We start from the raw sequence: 5,272 nt of genomic DNA, 5'->3' as shown, positions 1-5,272 counted from the left end.
TATTGTTTTCACCTCCATATTAACTGTTTGATGCCATCAAGTACATATGACTAGTTTAATGTCATCAAGTCCATATGACTAGTTTAATGTCATCAAGTCCATATGACTAGTTTAATGTCATCAAGTCCATATGACTAGTTTAATGTCATCAAGTACATATGACTAGTTTAATGTCATCAAGTCCATATGACTAGTTTAATGTCATCAAGTCCATATGACTAGTTTAATGTCATCAAGTCCATATGACTAGTTTAATGTCATCAAGTCCATATGACCAATTTAATGGCATCAAGTCCATATGACTAGTTTAATGTCATCAAGTCCATATGACTAGTTTAATGGCATCAAGTCCATATGACTAGTTTAATGGCATCAAGTTCATATGACTAGTTTAATGGCATCAAGTCCATATGACTAGTTTAATGGCATCAAGTCCATATGACTAGTTTAATGGCATCAAGTCCATATGACCAATTTAATGGCATCAAGTCCATATGACTAGTTTAATGGCATCAAGTCCATATGACTAGTTTAATGGCATCAAGTCCATATGACTAGTTTAATGGCATCAAGTCCATATGACTAGTTTAATGTCATCAAGTCCATATGACTAGTTTAATGTCATCAAGTCCTATTGACTAGCTTAATGGCATCAAGTCCATATGACTAGTTTAATGGCATCAAGTCTATATTACCATTTTAATGGCATCAAGTCCATATGACCAATTTAATGGCATCAAGTCCATATGACCAGTTTAATGTCATCAAGTCCATATGACCAGTTTAATGGCATCAAGTCCATATGACTAGTTTAATGTCATCAAGTTCATATGACCAATTTAATGGCATCAAGTTCATATGACCAATTTAATGGCATCAAGTCCATATGACTAGTTTAATGGCATCAAGTCCATATGACTAGTTTAATGGCATCAAGTCCATATGACTAGTTTAATGGCATCAAGTCCATATGACTAGTTCAATGTCATCAAGTCCATATGACCAGTTCAATGGCATCAATTCCATATGACTAGTTCAATGGCATCAAGTCCATATGACTAGTTTAATGGCATCAAGTCCATATGACTAGTTTAATGGCATCAAGTCCATATGACTAGTTTAATGGCATCAAGTTCATATGACTAGTTTATTGGCATCAAGTCCATATGACTAGTTTAATGGCATCAAGTCCATATGACTAGTTTAATGGCATCAAGTCCATATGACCAGTTTAATGGCATCAAGTCCATATGACCAGTTTAATGTCATCAAGTCCATATGACCAGTTTAATGTCATCAAGTCCATATGACCAGTTTAATGTCATCAAGTCCATATGACCAATTTAATGGCATCAAGTTCATATGACCAGTTTAATGGCATCAAGTCCATATGACCAGTTTAATGGCATCAAGTCCATATGACCAATTTAATGGCATCAAGTCCATATGACTAGTTTAATGGCATCAAGTCCATATGACTAGTTTAATGGCATCAAGTTCATATGACTAGTTTAATGGCATCAAGATCTTATGACAAGTTTAATGGCATCAAGTCCATATGACCGGTTTAATGGCATCAAGTCTACATGACTGATTTAATGGCATCAGACCAGTATGGATTGTATAATGGCATAGCATCCACATGACCAGTTAAATGGCATTATGTGTGAATGGATTGTTTTAATGGCATCAAGACCATATGACCAATTTAATGGCATCAAGACCACATGACCAGTTTTATTGCCTGTTAATGGCACAAAATCCACATGGACAGTTTAATGGCACAAAATCCACATGGACAGTTTAATGACTCAAAGTCCACATGGACTGTTTAATGGCTCAAAGTCCACATGGACAGTTTAATGACTCAAAGTCCACATGGACTGTTTAATGGCTCAAAGTCCACATGGACCATTTAATGGCTCAAAGTCCACATGGACAGTTATATGGCACAAAAATCCACATGAACAGTTGAATGGCTCAAAGTCCACATGGACTGTTTAATGGCACAAAATCCACATGGACTGTTTAATGGCTCAAAGTCCACATGGACTGTTTAATGGCTCAAAGTCCACATGGACTGTTTAATGGCTCAAAGTCCACATGGACTGTTTAATGGCTCAAAGTCCACATGGACAGTTTAATGACTCAAAGTCCACATGGACTGTTTAATGGCTCAAAGTCCACATGGACCATTTAATGGCTCAAAGTCCACATGGACAGTTATATGGCACAAAAATCCACATGAACAGTTGAATGGCTCAAAGTCCACATGGACTGTTTAATGGCACAAAATCCACATGGACTGTTTAATGGCTCAAAGTCCACATGGACTGTTTAATGGCTCAAAGTCCACATGGACTGTTTAATGGCTCAAAGTCCACATGGACTGTTTAATGGCTCAAAACCCGCAGGGACAGTTTAATGGCACAAAAATCCACATGGACAGTTTAATGGCTCAAAGTCCACATGGACTGTTTAATGGCTTAACACCAACATGGACAGTTTAATATCAGCAATACTGTATGGCCAGTTTAATGTCATCACATATCTATATGGTCAGTTTAATGGCAAGACAACATGGACTGTTTATTGGCAATGTTCAAAACCGTATGACCAGTCTTATGTATATACAACATTTTTAATAAGACCACATCCACATTGTCAATTTAATGGTACAAAGTCCACCTGGCCTGCTTAATGGCAACAATACATTATGACCAGTTCAACTAAGTCCACATCATCAGTAAGACAGTTTAATGGCACCAAGTGCACATGGAGTGTTTAATGGAAACAATACATTATGACCAGTTCAACTAAGTCCACATCATCAGTATTAAAGACAGTTTAATGGCACCAAGTGCACATGGAGTGTTTAATGGCAACAATACATTATGACCAGTTCAACTAAGTCCACATCATCAGTATTAAAGACAGTTTAATGGCACCAAGTGCACATGGAGTGTTTAATGGAAACAATAAATTCTGACCTATTTGTTTAATGGCATCAAGTAGACATGACCAGTTTAATTGAATATAGTCAATAAGACCAGGATCAGTTTTCATAAAACATCTTAAGTCATTCTTAACTTAAGTTGATTTCTTAAAATTTTCAAAGTCAATTTAAAAGAAAAATTTCAGAGATTTAAAAATAAATCTATGTTAAAGATGCACTCTTACTCCCAAATAAGATTTACCAAAATTAATAATATTGTTTTAATATTCCAAAAAGGATGAATAAATGTCAAAACAATGGTTCTTATGAAGGATACAGAGTTTAATTTGAAAGAAATGAACATAAAACACGCTATCTCTACCTTATGAGACTATAGTAGACTACAGTAAATCTTTTGGCATTTATCAATCATTTAATATTTTTTTGCGCTTTCTGCTATTAAATTCACGCTTACAATCTTGTTATCAGTATTTAATATTTTCCATAAATGCATTATTTAGTAAGTAGTTAATGGTTTATCAGTCAAAATTTCTGTTTGTAATTCATGTGTATGTATTGATTTTGAATAAGAGTGTCACTTTAATTCAAAACCATCAATGAAAATAAAGTAGTTCAGATATTATGAAGTTATTACATCAAATGGCCAGTGAAATACTTAGGAAAATGACTTGAGTTAGGAAATGACTTAAGATGTTTTATGAATAACTGCCCAGTTTAATGGTGTAAAGTCCACATTATCTTCAAGTCCAAATGGTTTGTTTCATGGCCTTAAGTCCACATTACCTTCAAGTCCAAATGGTTTGTTTCATGGCCTTAAGTCCACATTACCTTCAAGTCCAAATGGTTTGTTTCATGGCCTTAAGTCCACATTACCTGCAAGCCCAAATGGTTTGTTTCATGGCCTTAAGTCCACATTACCTGCAAGCCCAAATGGTTTGTTTCATGGCCTTAAGTCCACATTACCTTCAAGCCCAAATGGTTTGTTTCATGGCCTTAAGTCCACATTACCTTCAAGTCCAAATGGTTTGTTTCATGGCCTTAAGTCCACATTACCTGCAAGCCCAAATGGTTTGTTTCATGGCCTTAAGTCCACATTACCTGCAAGCCCAAATGGTTTGTTTCATGGCCTTAAGTCCACATTACCTTCAAGCCCAAATGGTTTGTTTCATGGCCTTAGGTCCACATTACCTTCAAGCCCAAATGGTTTGTTTCATGGCCTTAAGTCCACATTACCTTCAAGCCCAAATGGTTTGTTTCATGGCCTTAGGTCCACATTACCTTCAAGTCCAAATGGTTTGTTTCATGGCCTTAAGTCCACATTACCTTCAAGTCCAAATGGTTTGTTTCATGGCCTTAAGTCCACATTACCTTCAAGTCCAAATGGTTTGTTTCATGGCCTTAAGTCCACATTACCTTCAAGTCCAAATGGTTTGTTTCATGGCCTTAAGTCCACATTACCTTCAAGTCCACATGGTTTGTTTCATGGCCCCAAGTCCACATTACCTTCCAAGTTCAGATGGTTTGTTTCATGGCATTAAGTCCATATGACCTGTTAATTGGGCAAACAAAGACAACTCCAGTATTTTGACAACTGTTTTATTGCACCATGGTTTTGTGTACAATATTTATCTACCTATAACTAAAAATAACTCACATATGGACACACTATGACCCCTTACAATCATGAACAATACAAGAAAACAGATCTAGGTACATGTACCAATATGTAATAAATGCTTCAACTTTCAAATGGTGGCATCTTCAACGATTAAAAAGTTATGAATATGTGATAGTATGTGTTTATTAGAGGTCATTATTTGCTAAGCATTTATCATATTTTGTGGTCATGTGCGGCGCAGCCGTAAGACCAATGCTTGTTCGTGAATACATCTCAACAAACGGTTTAACTGGTGAAGTGTTCGAAATGATATTTTCTCTACCAATCCAGTCTGTTTAAATTAACCAATTTGACTTCTTAAGATTCTGCAATAGCTAATTTCTGATTTATCAAAGTCAATTATATAAAACAAATTTCAAAATACTGTCATCCTATTTGACAAAATATAATTTCAAACACCAACTACAGTATATTTGTGGTACTTACACATTTTGACATGGTCAAACTAGATGATTGCACTGCCTTAAAAATGTACAACTCCAGCAGTTTAGTTACTTATGCAACAACAACAAAACTCATAGTCCCAACATTTAATAATAAGAACTATTTAACCATATAACAGTAAATGCTCTCAATATCAAAATTCTTGATAGCACAAACTTGCAAACTGAATTTTTAAACTTACTTTCTCTGCATTA

The sequence above is a fragment of the Mya arenaria genome, chromosome 7 (assembly GCF_026914265.1).
Source record: "Mya arenaria isolate MELC-2E11 chromosome 7, ASM2691426v1".
Classification (NCBI taxonomy): domain Eukaryota; kingdom Metazoa; phylum Mollusca; class Bivalvia; order Myida; family Myidae; genus Mya; species Mya arenaria.
Note: the sequence above shows the minus strand (reverse complement) of the source record.